Here is a 14531-nt window from a genome sequence, read left to right on the forward strand (position 1 = left end):
TCTCCATCCACAGGGTCCCCCTCAAGTGGCCCTTCAGCCGCTGGTTTATTACATCCAAGGACCAGGAGCTCAGTATCTCAAACAAGAGTTTTTCCATCTTTGGACACTGCTGGTCGTGGGAATGTTTCCCCTTATTTTAGCTGAAATCTGCACGTTGTATGACCCCACCCCCAGTGGGTCCTTCTGGGACCTCACTCAACCAAACCAAGGACAATCTGTCCAAACTCCCTAGTGTGGCTTCACCGAGAGGGACCAACCAGCCTGATTTGCCAGAGACCCCTGGTTTTAGCACTGAAAGTCACGTATCCCAAGAAATCTCTCAGGCCCCAGAGTGCTGGATCTTGGAACCAGACAGCAGTGCTGACCAATAGACAGAATTTCAGCAGCTCTGAGGTTGTAGCCAGAGCTCTTGGCCAGCATGCGCCATCCATCAGCAGCTGGGAGCATGTGAGTGAATCCCTGCAGCCTTTCCTCATTACTCAGGCGTGGTGGGGGTAGACTTAGCCATGAGTGGGCAGGCGGTATGCTCAGGGTTTTACCTATATCATGTCATTTAACCCTCAGGCACTCTCTATATAATATCCTCGGATGTCTTGTATTATGCCCAGTTTACACATAAGGAAGGGCTTCCCTGGTGGCTCAGTGGTGAAGCATCCACCTGCAATACAGGAGACGTGGGTTTGATCCCTGGGTTGGGAAGATCCCCTGGAGAAAGAAATGGCAACCCACTCCAGTATTCTTGCTTGGAAAATGCCATGGACAGAGGAGCTTGAAGGGCTACAGTCTATGATGTCTCAAAGAGTCGGACATGACTTAGGGACCAAGCACGTAACACACATAAGGAGAGGGAGGCCGAGAAATTGCGATGCTTGGTTTAGAGCCTGTTTTTCTGTCCCTTGGGCTCGACTGTCTTCACCCTTCCCTGCAGGTGGGGCACAGTCAGAAACCTGACTGTTTGGACCATGTCCAGGTTTGGCCGCCTGCTCTGTGGGTGTGAGTTGTCACAGAGGAACAATAAAGTGGCCTCAGAGCAGACACACCTGGGCCTGAGCACCTCCCCTGGCCCTTGGCTCACAGAGGCAGCAGTGACCACAGTCTGGCAGGGGCCCTGCTTCAAGGCAGCACCTCGCTTGTGCGCGCGCGCGCATGTCTGTGTGTGTGTGTGTGTGTGTGTGTGTAAATGCATAGGCAAAGACATCATGCTCCCTGAGGTGGGCACTAAGATCCCTCCCACCACTCCAGGCAGTCACCACAAACCCTTGTGGGGGAGTGTGGCAGGTAAGGGGATGCCCCGAGTTGATGGGAATGCCAGAAATCGTCTAGCCAGACCCTCCTCCATGCCCCCATTTCTCAGATGGGAAGGCAGTGGGCCAGAGGTGAAGGAGACTTGCCACATGACAACCCACGTCCAGGCTCCGTTCATGGCTTCCCCACGTCCACCCTCCACTGCAGTCCCAGCCCCCATGTGAAGATCAGTGTTGCTGTGTGGTTCTGGAGTCCAACAGGGAATGTGGGGCCCTGGCCCCCCAGAGCAGCTCCCGACTGTGCTGGCTGTGACCTGCTGGCCCTGCCTTCAGACAGCAAAGGACACAAGGCCATTAGATTAACTGGTAGGAGTTAACTTCCTGCGTCAGAAGAATCGTCCTTAATTGAAGAAAGGAGTAACTAGCAATTTAGAGATGCTGACCTCGGCTGCCTGCAGGAGAGAGAAGCCGGAGTTAGCCGGGGCTCCCAGCTCTGCGACCGAGAGATGGTGTCAGAGTTCCAGACGGGATCCTTCCTCTGGGACCTGCTGCCCAGGCCCTTTCACCTGCCCACCATCTGGTCAGCTGGTGCCTCTGGACTGCCAGGTGCCCCCAGGCTCAGCCAAGCTCGCCAGCCCAGAGAACTAGGGGAAAGGTGCAGATGAACTGGGGGCAACCAGGTGGGAGATGGTTGGGCGATAGGGCCACACTGGCTCCTGTTGGCGGTCACTTACCTGTCCAAATGCCTTGGCAACCCCTGCCCAGGATGGACACCCAGGTCTTGGGTCTACGGTGTAGAGGAGTCTCCCCAGCCAACTCCCACTCCCCACCTGCCTGAACCCCTCTGCCTTGTCCACATCTGTGTTCTTGTTCTCCTGGAGAACAGGCAGCCACAGTCCCTGCTTTGGAAGGCAGAATCTTAACCACTGGGCCACTAGGGAAGTCCCTGTTTCCCACACTTTAAAGAACCTAAGTGGTTGTTCACTGCCATAAGGACCCCCTCCAATCACAAAAGCAACCTTAGGAACAGATGCTCTTCTTTGGAGCCTTCTAAAACAGCTGGGAGGGGCTGGTTTATCCTCACTATTGCCTTCTCCCACCTGGTTGCCCCGAATTCATCCGGGACACTGGAGAGAATGTGCTTTTGCATCCAGAACTCTCCTTCTCCTTGCTGGGAGCTGCGGCTTATCTAGTCCATGCTTCTGCCTTCAACCTCAAGAAGCGTTAGGATTCTGCCTGTCCCCTTTCCTGCTGCGTCAGGAACTGCAGCCTCATGTTCACAGCAAATGCTGTCAAGGAAGCATTGGATCACCAAGGGTCTCGTCTGCCTCTCCTTGCAGAGACACAGAGGCAGGGAGATTCCCTTAAGATCCATATCAATGACCTTTTAGCTGAGCCCCAGACCCCAGGTATAAGAACCTCTGGCTAGGACAGAACCTCACCCAGTAGACCAAGCCAAATGCTCCTCCTTTTACACAGACCATGGTCCACCCCATGCTCACAAGAGAGTGGGGGGGCTGCAAAATTTAGATGATATTCAGATTCCTGAGTCCTCAAGGATTTTGAGAGATGCTTGGAGACATCTTGAAGAACCTATTGAACTGATACCTCACCTGATTTTTGAGTGCTGAGATGCACTGAGGCTCCAGGCTAGATTTTATTTCATCAATTGCTGTTTCGCTGGCACCTCTCTTCTTCTGAGTGGGGCATGCTGATAGATGGGATTTTGGAGAGAGGGTCTGGAGAGGCTGAGGGTAGGTGTTTTAAGAAAAGAGGTAAGCTGTGTGGAGGCAGAGAGAGGTGGCCGCTGCTGTAAGGAATGAGCTGATTTAAGAGGCTGCCCAATAGGTTAGCAGCAATTTATCTCTGAGTCTCCCGTTTGCACTTGGAGCTGTGTTTTGTGTTTATTTGATGTCAAGACTGTTGAGATTGGCCCCAAGCAAACTCAGTTGTCTTCAAGTTATATTTAGACCAAATACAAATGAAGAACTGGGTGAAAATCGAAAACACACTGCAAGAGTGGTCCTTGGAGTCCTCACTCCTGCAAATATCCATCAGTACCCGGGGCCCGAAACAAGTTCTTACTGATCTGCCCACCTCAGCCCTGTTGCTCTCCTGCCCTGGCCCTGCACTCGACACTGTTTATATATGACAGATTCCAGTGCGAAGAGAACCAAACACAGGTATAGATGATAAGGCCCTAAGAGACAATAGATCAGCCTGTGGGTCCTGATTACTAATGTAACTGTATTGACAAGACAGGAAATCACACCGGATTATGTAAATAGATTATGTAATAGACAGTGGCTTTATCAGCCCCCAGTATTAGTAATACTACACCTACACCTATTCCTATAACTACACCTACTAACCTACACCTATTCACCTAATAGGGCTCTTGCATACCTCAGATACGACTTTCCTCTGGCTCCACTACCCCACGTGGTCCTTGCTCTGAGCCTCCACGTGGTCCTAGCTCTGAGCCCCCACGTGGTCCCTGCTCTGAGCCCCCACGTGGTCCCAGCTCTGAGCCCCCACGTGGTCCCAGCTCTGAGCCCCCACGTGGTCCCAGCTCTGAGCCCCCACGTGGTCCCAGCTCTGAGCCCCCACGTGGTCCCAGCTCTGAGCCCCCACGTGGTCCCAGCTCTGAGCCCCCACGTGGTCCCAGCTCTGAGCCCCCACGTGGTCCCTGCTCTGAGCCCCCACGTGGTCCCAGCTCTGAGCCCCCACGTGGTCCCAGCTCTGAGCCCCCACGTGGTCCCTGCTCTGAGCCCCCACGTGGTCCCAGCTCTGAGCCCCCACGTGGTCCCAGCTCTGAGCCCCCACGTGGTCCCAGCTCTGAGCCCCCACGTGGTCCCTGCTCTGAGCCCCCACGTGGTCCCAGCTCTGAGCCCCCACGTGGTCCCAGCTCTGAGCCCCCACGTGGTCCCAGCTCTGAGCCCCCACGTGGTCCCTGCTCTGAGCCCCCACGTGGTCCCAGCTCTGAGCCCCCACGTGGTCCCAGCTCTGAGCCCCCACGTGGTCCCTGCTCTGAGCCCCCACGTGGTCCCTGCTCTGAGCCTCCACGTGGTCCTAGCTCTGAGCCTCCACGTGGTCCTTGCTCTGAGCCTCACGTGGTCCTTGCTCTGAGCCTCCACGTGGTCCTTGCTCTGAGCCTCCACGTGGTCCTAGCTCTGAGCCTCCACGTGGTCCTTGCTCTGATCCTCCACGTGGTCCTTGCTCTGAGCCCCCACGTGGTCCTTGCTCTGAGCCCCCACGTGGTCCTTGCTCTGAGCCTCCACGTGGTCCCAGCTCTGAGCCCCCACGTGGTCCTAGCTCTGAGCCCCCACGTGGTCCTAGCTCTGAGCCTCCACGTGGTCCTTGCTCTGATCCTCCACGTGGTCCTTGCTCTGATCCTCCACGTGGTCCTTGCTCTGAGCCTCCACGTGGTCCTAGCTCTGAGCCTCCACGTGGTCCTTGCTCTGATCCTCCACGTGGTCCTTGCTCTGAGCCCCCACGTGGTCCTTGCTCTGAGCCCCCACGTGGTCCTTGCTCTGAGCCTCCACGTGGTCCCAGCTCTGAGCCTCCACGTGGTCCTAGCTCTGAGCCTCCACGTGGTCCCTGCTCTGAGCCTCCACGTGGTCCTTGCTCTGAGCCTCCACGTGGTCCTTGCTCTGAGCCTCCACGTGGTCCTTGCTCTGAGCCTCCACGTGGTCCTAGCTCTGAGCCTCCACGTGGTCCTAGCTCTGGTCATGCTGACCGAGCACCTGGATGGCGGTGCTGGAAGGTCCTGGGAGAATTATCTTGGCCTGAACCATCTTTATCTGTTTCGTTTTCACCTGAGATGCACCTAGTAGGATATAATAAGATTGGTGTTTACAAGCTCATGGCATCTCCCAGCAGTCTGGGCAAAGTCTTTTTTTTGTTGTTCTCTTTTCGTCCTCATTCCCAGTCCATCCCTCTACTCCAAATGCTTATGTTTTTCCAGTCTACCTTTAGCAGCTCTTTCTCCTGTCTGTTTAACCTGAGCGTTATATACCTGCATGCGTGCATGCTCAGTTGCTTCAGCCTTGTCTGACTCTTTGCCACTCTATGGACTGGAGCCCACCAGGTCCTCTGTTCATGGGATTCTCCAGGCAAGAATACTGGAGTGGGTTGCCATGCCTTCCTCCCGGGGACCTTCCTGACCCAGGGATCAAACCCTCGGGTTTCTTGCATCTCCTGCATTGGCAGGTGGGTTTTACCACCAGCGCCACCTGGGAAGCCCTATATACCTGCATGGATGTATTTAAAACTTTGCATTAGGGCACCATGGCTAGCTGGTTCTGCTTCTTACTTCCCCCCTTAATACTGTTTTCAGATCTATTCACACTGATATTGGTAGGTTTGGCCTGTTCCTTTCGATGATAGTGTTTCATAGTGTGATAAGACCTCACCTTGTATTCCCTCATCCCCTCTTGATGGGCATTTAGTCTTCACAGCTCCTCGCTGCTACAAATACTGCTGCAGCAAACATCCCTTTGCGCCTCTTGGGTTTCCGTGTTAGAGATTCTCTGGGGCACATGCACAGCACAGGAGCCGTAGGGCCACTGGGAATACGTAGATTCCCCAAATCACCGCAACGGCAAGCTGCTCTGAGAGAGCAGTGCCCTGTCTGATGATAGTAAAATGCAGGCCAAAACAGGGAAAAGGACTTACCCAGTTTAGAACTGGAGGCTCCATCCGCTCAGAACACCCCACAGAGCCAGCAGAACGGCCGCAGCCTCGCTGATCCGGAAGCCCAGCCTGTGATACCGTTTTCTCTCTCTCCTCCAGATCCAAGCAGGGTGGTGCCCACCACACACCTCCCCATGAGCCGATGGAGAAGGAGGTGGGTGGTCTGAGCTGAAGTCAGCACAGAGAGGCCTCCTGTTCAACAGGACTAAACCCTGGCAGCCCCTGTGGCCCGTGTGTGATTAAAACTCCCACTGCAGACCACGCCTCCCACCACACTCTCTCTGCAGAGGCATCATCGGTATTTGTTGATACAGATATCAAAGTGTATTAGTCTTAGCTCCCCAGAGAGGCCCCCACAACACTGGGGCTCAGATAACTGCTGAATAGAAGCCAAGACAGAATCATTGCAGAGACTCAGAGAGAACTGCTTAGAAGAGGTCATTCTGTCCATCCTTCTGTCTTCAGACTTTGCTAAAACCTTCAGACCTCTCTGTTAGGCCAGCTGGGAAGCTCTGTGCATCTGCCCTGTTTCTCTCCAACAGTACAACAATAACAGCAAGAGATACTTGCTGAGTGACTACTGTGCGCCTGGAAGTATTTTAAGTGCTTTTCATGTGGTACCTCATTTAATCCTTACAGCAGTATAATGAGGGAGGCATTATTATCAGTTCAGTTCGGTCACTCAGTCATGTCCAACTCTTTTGACCCCATAGACTGCAGCATGCCAGGCTTCCCTGTCCATCACCAACTCCCAGAGCTTGCTCAAACTCATGTCCATCAAGTCGGTGATGCCATTATTATAACTGTTCCCATTTTACAGATAAGAAACAGGCCCAGAGAGGCTAGGTATCTTTCTTTAGCTCACACAGCTAGTAAGTGGTGGGCCAAGTATTCCAAACCAAGCCCTCTGATGTCCACAATTCTCCCCCTTAACCTCTACAGAGAAGAAGATGAGAAATAAATAAGACAAAAGCAAGACACAGGAAGCTGAGAAGCTGAGATTCTGACACTAAACTCCAGGTGCAACCTCAGGTACCATCCTTCTGTCTATGCTAGATTCTTACCCAGCGTCTTTGCCACTGGGCTCTGACTCCGTGGTTTTCCAAAGCCCACACTGGAGATGCTCTGGCAGGTGGAGAAGCTGAGTCAGCAGGACTCTCCAGGGCACTGATGTTGCAGCCTTGGCCAGGGAAGAAGCCTTCTGTGGCTATCAGTGCCTCCCTCCCCTGAGCTGCTGGCCCCGCATTCCAGGGCAGATCTCGTGGGTGGGCACTGCTGCAGCTATCTATTCCTATTGGCATCTGAACGCTTCTGGTCAGAATGACTCAAAGGCTGAATCTTACAAGGGTTCCAAAAGTGAATTGACTCCACTTATTAAAGATATACTAGATTACTCGCCCGAGTGAAAGGATGCTCGGGGGACTCCAGGCCTTTCTCGAAGACAGAAACATCCCTTTCTGAGCCGAACCGCTCCCCCAGCCCTTGTAAACCACGGGGGGAGACATTGCACAGGGCAGGTGCCAATTAAATTACCAGCTGAAGGATCGCAGTCCATCAAGGAAACATTCAGGCCCAGAAGGACTTCGGGTGAATAAAGAGGCAGTTGTAGAAATTCCCTCTGGTTATTTTATGCAAATCCATTTCTAAAGGCAGGAAGGCAAAGACGACAAGGAAAGGATTCGCGGGAAGCCTTGACTTTCAGTCATGAAATGTGTAAGGAAGAGAGAGGGGGGTGAGGGCACATGGGATCCCAGCTCCCTGACTAAGGATGAAGCCTGCATCCCCTGCAGTGGAAGCACAGGGTCTTAAACACTGGACCGCCAGGGAAGTCCCCCAGATCACTGAGGAACTGGGGGCTGTGTCAGTTCATGGATGACATAAACCTTGCTTCTGCTGCTGTTTAGTCACATTACTCATGTCCAACTCTTTGCGACCCCACGTACTGTAGCCCACCAGGCTCCTCTGTCCATGGGGATTCTCCAGGTAAGAATACTGGAGTGGGTTGCCATGCCCTCCTCCAGGGGATCCTCCCCAACCAGGAATCGATCCTGAGTCTCCTGCATCTCCTGAATTGCAGGAGGATTCTTTACCGCTGAGCCACCAGGGAAGCCCGACAGAGCCCCTGCCATCCCACAAAAGCTCAATCCTGAAGACTTGCCAAAGTTAAGGGTTCCAGAACCTTCAGGAGAGCATTGCTTCTGCTGCCTAGAGCCATCTGGGACTGGCATCCTCAGAACATGAGAGCCCTGGTGTGTCCCCCGCAGGAAACTTAAGGGAAGGGGCCAGAGGACCTCACAAACACAAGGACAGGTTCTCAGTCCTTCCGTAGTGTTTCTTAGTCTGGGCTGCCGCAGGCTGTAACAGGATTTCAAATATTCCAATGTTAAGATATTTCATACTTAGGAAATAAGAACAACTATGATTTCCAGAGTTCCAGTTATATATCAAGCTCTAGAAAGTAAAATTTAGCCACCTAGCCTGAGATTTGGTGAACCTCAACTTGGGGAGGTAGATTTCTGCTCCCCTCCCTACCGTGAGTTATTAGAGATTCCTGGGGTGGGGAAATGAGATCTTTCCCCCCCATGCATCAAAAGGAACACAGGGACGTCCCTGGCAGTCTGGTGGATAAGATTTCGCCTTCCTATGCAAGGTGTGCGGGTTCGATCCCTGGTCAGCAAGCTAAGATCCCACATGTCTCCTGACAAAGAAAACCAAACATAAAACAGAAGCAATATTGTAACATATTCAATAAAGACTTTAAAAATGGTCCACATTAAAAAAAAAAAATCTTTTCCAAAAAGGAAGCACAGTCTTAAAAAGTTAGAGGAAACAGTAGTGGAGATGATGAGACCCAGTTCCACTACTGATTTTCTATAAGATCTGTGGTTCAGATGGTAAAGAATCCACCTGCAGTGCCGGAGACCTGGATTCGATTCCTTGGTTGGGAAGATCCCGTGGAAGAGGGCATGGCAACCCGCTTCAGTATTCTTGCCTGGAGAATCCCATGGACAGAGGAGCCTGGCGAGCTACAGTCCATGGGGTTTCAAAGAGTCGGACACGACTTAGCGATTCAGCACAAAATGGGTGATAAACCTCCTCTGTATACTTCGGAGTGAGAGGTTAGGAAAAGCTTTGTGACGGGGACACTGCTTGTACACAGACAGCTTCAGGAGGATGACAGAGGAAGAGGCTGGACCCAACAATCATTCAGTTCAGGGCTCAGGCCCCATCCAAGCCTGCCTGGATCTGGGGAGTGTCAGACCCCTGACATGACACCACAGGTGTGTGTATGGGTGCATTATATAATCTCTCTCTCTCTCTCTATATATATATATATACGTGTACATATGATGTGTATATACGTATGTGCATATACTTGTGTTTGTATGTGTGTTTTTTGAGGCAAGGATCCGTGATTTTTTTCCAGATTTTTAAATGGACTCTGACCCTTCAAAACAGCCAGAGCTCCTATTTCAGTCAAGCCCTTTGTGCGGCTGAGAAAAGAGGCCCCCCCCAAGTTGGTGTGGGGAGACCAGGGAGTGTTGGTGTCCAAAGCTGTGAACGATTATGTGAGTTAATTAAAAGCTCTGGCAGAGCTGAGCCGGCGCCCCGTGCCCTCCTGCGGCAAGGTGGCCCTCTGCCATGCCCGCCCCAGACAGGCCACAGGGTTGCGGCCGTGCCCGACCGCGCGTCTCAGGGCCCAGCACAGAGAGGAGCCAGGCCACCCAGCCTGCCCGCCTCCCGCAGGCAGGGGCCACAGACTCAGCACCGACAGGAAAGCTACACCCCAGGGCCCGGCCCCAACTGTCCTCGAAAAGCCCCCACGGCTCAGCGGGCCCCGCATCTGTTCCAAACATGCCTGGGATTTCTTTTCGACACAAAAGTAAATGTTGGCTGGAGAGCCACCTCCGTGCCTGACGAGGCTGCCGGCTTCTCATTGGAGGGCCTAGAGGAGACTCTGCAGGTCTTGGGAGTGCCAAGACGCCTCCGTCACACTGAGCAGATATAAAATCCATTACCAGGAGCTAATAAGGGCGAGGAGGCCAGGCGGAGGACGTGCTGAGGGCACAGCGGGGGCCTTGGGCAGGCGGGGCTCCCCGGGGCTCCCCGGGGCTCCCCGGGTGGCTGCTTAGGCTCCAGTATTTGCCCCTCTTGCAGCGTGTCCGTTGGATCCCCATTGTTCTCGTTTCAATAGTTTGGGCAGCTATTCTGTTTCTCATTCACTATAGAAGCCGGTCCCTGCAGACCTTTCGGCACATTTATTGCAAGACTGGCATTTATGACGGATTGGATTTCAGAGGAAGGATTGATTAAATACAGATGGAGCGCTTGGCAGGGGCCTGGGGCTCCCAGTAGACTCCCCCATTTAGAAACAGAATACAGATTAGGAGGCTTGAGCAGGAGCAATCTGGGGCAAACGCTGCTTTCAAGGGAAGGGAAGGTGAGGGAAACTGCTTGTTACTGTTCAAGGCATCTTCTCGAAGCAGGACAAAAATTCTTTGTTGAGGGGAGTCATGAGCTGCTGAGGTCACTCCCCACTGCCTCAGATGCACTCAGTCTTGGGTCACACAGGCTCCCCATGCAGGCCTCTCAGCTCTGGCTAAAGCCCTCTAGCACCTTAGCCTAATCGCATTATATTCACCCATGCCCTCCCCTTTTGAGAGCCTAATCCTTGCCCTGCTGTTCCCTCTGCCTGGAGGATCCTTCCCCCACTTCTATAATTACTAGAGTTTCAATTATCTTTCAAGGGCGAATGCAAATATCACTTCCTCCATGAAGACCGCCAGGATGGCAACTGTCAATCAGTAAAAATGAACCACTCCTTTCAGCACATACTCTGTTACTTTTCTGTTTCATCTTGGTTTTCATTCTGCCTTATGAGGGTCTGTGCCTTAACTATCTGAATTTCTGTATATGTAGTGAACTTTGCATGAATATTAATGCAAACGAAAATGAATCTTGTGATCTAGTCTTAACAAGACATATTACTTTTTTTTTTTTCTTTTTTTGCCACACCATTTAGTTTGTTCCCTAACCAGCATTTGAACCAGGCTCCTTGGCAGTGTGAGTGTGGATGCCAGGGTCCAGGGATAGCCATTGCAATATGCTGGGAACAGCCCAAATTTGTCATCAGACCCAGAACCACTTTCTAGTTGGGAATATCTCCATCTCACTTGGTTTCAGTTTCATCTGTAAAATGGGTTAATAATCTCTATTTCAGTTTAGTGTCAGCCACTCAGTCCTGTCCTACTCTTTGTGACCCCATGAGCTGTAGCCCACCTGACTCCTCTGTCCATGGAATTCTCTAGGCAAGAATAATGGAGTAGATTGCCATTCCCTTCTCCAGGGGATCTTCCTGACCCAGAGATCGAACCCGGGTCTCTTGCACTGTGGGCAGATGCTTGACAATCTGAGCCACCAGGAAGCCATGAAAATCAAATGCAATCATGTAAATAAAGCCCCTGGTAACTGGTCAGCACTCCGTGGATTATTATCAAGACTCTGTGGATGGGGTTCTGGGTTGGGGGGCGGTGGTGCAGGGCCCAGCAGGAGGGCAGGGGATGAGAGACACAGATGATGAAACCTGAAGAACAGCTCCACTCTGGGCAGTGGTGCTGCGGTGCTGGGCTGTGTCAGGAGGGTGGGAAACACATCTTAATCATCTTTGTACGCCCGGAGCAAACCCAGTGCCTGGCAGAGAGCAGGACCATAGCAAGTATTTTTAAATGGAGATTTCACTTACAATTACATCTACCAAGATTTTCTAGACCATCTGAGAAACTTCTGCTGGAGAGAAAGACCAAATGGTGTCACAGGATGGAAAGGTTACTAGATTTGAAGTTGAAAGAGGCAGACTGAGTTCTGGCTCTGTCACTGTGCACCCGGAAGACGTCTTCATTTCTGTAGACCTCAGTTTTTTCATCTGTAAAACAAGGCCCTTGAGACTTCCCTGGCAGTCCAGTGGTTAAGATTCCATGCTCCCAATGCAGGGGGCCGCAAGTTCAATCCCTGGTCGGGGAATAAAGATCCCACACGCTGCCTGGTGCAGCCAAAAAAGAAAAAAGAGGATAAGACAAGGCTATTCATACTTTATCCCCCTGCCCCAAAAGGATGTGGTCCCTTTCAGAAGTTTTTGGGAGCCCTAGAGCAAGCGTGCAGGATCACTGTCCGCAGTAATAAAGTTAGTCCCATGGCCAAAGGGGACAACTCCGAAGGGATCAGAGGACCAGCTGGAGAGGGAAGCAGATGTGGCTCAGGGCAGCCAGAGGCATGGCCAAGTGTTGCTGGGTGTTCAACTTCAAGGGCAAGAAGAGACACAGGGCTGTGAGTAGCAAGAACAACAGCAGCAAGGAGGCAAAGAAAGTACTTCAGAAAAAAGGCTAAGAGAACAGCCGAAAGTTCCCCCTTTGTGATAAACCTATGAGTGAACACTTGTTGAGCATTTACTATCCGCCAGGTGCTCTTTTCAATATTCTACATGGATTATTTCCCTTAACATGCATAGTAACCCTGGGTGGGTGCTACTCTTATCCTCATTTCACAGATTAGGAAACTAAGGGATGGAGGTCCCGGGAGATTTTAACTCAAGGCTCACATTCTTAAGTAGTCTGTGTTACCACTGTTACACACAGCAGGCTGGCTGCAGTGACCGAGAGAAGGGATGCACTGAAAGGCATTTTGTGACTTGCGAAGTGCTGAGGAGATGTGGGATGGGGTCAAACCCCAGGTATTCACTTGACCTCTCGGGTGTGTTGGACAATCGTGATTAAGGAGAACCACTGTTTCCTCCTGACCCTGGCCCTGGAAATTGGTCTTTAGGGGCCGTAAAGGCACAGGGTCCGGTGGCCAGCCTCATCTCCCCAGCCCTCTGGACTCCCAGCTTCCCTTGCCATCTTGAGGAATCATCTGCTGGGGGCCTCCTAGAACTCAGCCCAAATTCAGGGAAGCCTGGGGGCCGCAGGATAGATGGCAGAGCCCGGGTGTCCAGAATCTGGTCACAGCGTGTTAGAGAAGGGCACTGCTGTGATTCTCTCCCTCCCAAACGGGCTGCCAGGTGGGGACAGAGACAGACTCGGGTCTTCAGGGCCCCACCCAGTGAGGGGCAGGAGTGTTGGATGGGTTTCTCAGCAAGGGCACGTGACAAGTGGGAGGCCTTGGGCTGACCTCACCCACACCCAAGGGAAGACAGAGGAATGGTGTGTAGGAGGAAGATTCCAGGGAGCCAAGCAGAGCAGAAGGGCGAGGTCCCGGGAGGGGGCAGTGAGGAAGGCTGGGGATAGGGGAGGGCAGGGAATGAGCAAGGTGAGAAGACACCCCAAGAGGGGGCGTGGAAGGGCCAGGAGGGTTGGGGGGAAGGTTGCAATGGAAGCAAAAGTGCCTGGGAAGGCAAAGGCTGTGACAGAAGGGGCTCTGGGGAAGGGTGACTCCTGGATCCAGAGTGGAATGAGAGGGGAGCAGCCCCTTCAGCAGCTCCCGGGAGAACCAGGGCTCAGGGAAGGGTAGCAGGCGCAGGTGTGGTACACATTTCATGGCAGTGGGACATGGAGGGGCCTGACCTCTGGCCACACCCACTAGGGCATTGGTGTGTGTGTGGGTGGGGGAGGGGGTGGTGCCAGCAGGTTCATGGCAGGAATGCATGGACTCAGCCACAGGAAAAAGTTCAGTTGGGTGGATGGTAAGTCAGAAAAGTTGGTGAGAAGCAGCAGATTTGGTTCAAGAATAATTGATCAGGGTTACTAAGCAGATGGACCACAGAAACAGCTAAGAGGACTCTGGGAAGAGCAGCAGATATAGGGGGTTTATCAGAGAAGGTTGAGGCAATTTGGGGGCTCCTTGCACCAGGCTGAGGGTCTGAGGCCACACTTGAGGTCCTGGGAAGACCAGCGAGGCCAGAGCAGGCCCAGTGTTACAGAACAGGGCCCCCGGCAGGCTGGCAAGAGGGAGGGAGAGAGAGTTGGAGTCACAGAGCAAAGTGGGGTCTGGCCACAGAGCCAGCCAGCCTAGGGCCATTAGCAGAGCTACGCACCAGGTCAGGACCCATCCTGATGGACCAGCTGATAGAGATCGCTTGGGGTCAGGCTGCAGCCCAAACTGGGATTTCCTGGGAAGACTATAGGAAACCCTTGAAATGCCTGGTAGAAGCCCTTCCAGACCAGCCTGCATTAGGGTCAAGCAACTAATAAACCACGTAGTCAAAGCTATGGTTTTTCCAGTAGTCATGTCTGGATGTGAGAGTTGGACCATAAAGAAGGCTCATCCTGAACAACTGATGCTTTTGAACTGTGGTGCTGGAGAAGACTCTTAAGAGTCCCTTGAACAGCAAGGAGATCAAACCAGTCAATCCTAAAGGAAATCAACCCTGGATATTCATTGGAAGGACTGATGCTGAAGCTTCAGCTTCAATACTTTGCTCACCTGATGCAAAGAGCCGACTCATGGGAAAAGATCCTGATGCTGGAAAGATTGAGGACAGAAGAGGCAGAGGATGAGACGGTTGAATGGCATCATCAACTCAATGGACATGAGTTTGAGCAAACTCCTAGAGATAGTGAAGGACAGGGAATCCTGGCATGCTATAGTCCATGGGGTCAC

At 52.6% G+C, this 14531-nt stretch overlaps 1 protein-coding gene across 1 annotated transcript in view; it reads right to left on the reverse strand.

The window, feature by feature from the left end:
- The window catches only part of PITPNM3 (PITPNM family member 3), a 101156-nt gene extending 95054 nt beyond the window's left edge, over positions 1-6102 (reverse strand). The window contains exon 1 of the mRNA XM_065910327.1: positions 5922-6102. The gene's annotated coding sequence lies outside the window, so the exon portion shown is untranslated. The remainder of the gene's footprint in view (positions 1-5921) is intronic.
- Between the last annotated feature and the right edge of the window lie 8429 nt (positions 6103-14531).

Source organism: Muntiacus reevesi, chromosome 18 (genome assembly GCF_963930625.1).
Source record: "Muntiacus reevesi chromosome 18, mMunRee1.1, whole genome shotgun sequence".
Classification (NCBI taxonomy): domain Eukaryota; kingdom Metazoa; phylum Chordata; class Mammalia; order Artiodactyla; family Cervidae; genus Muntiacus; species Muntiacus reevesi.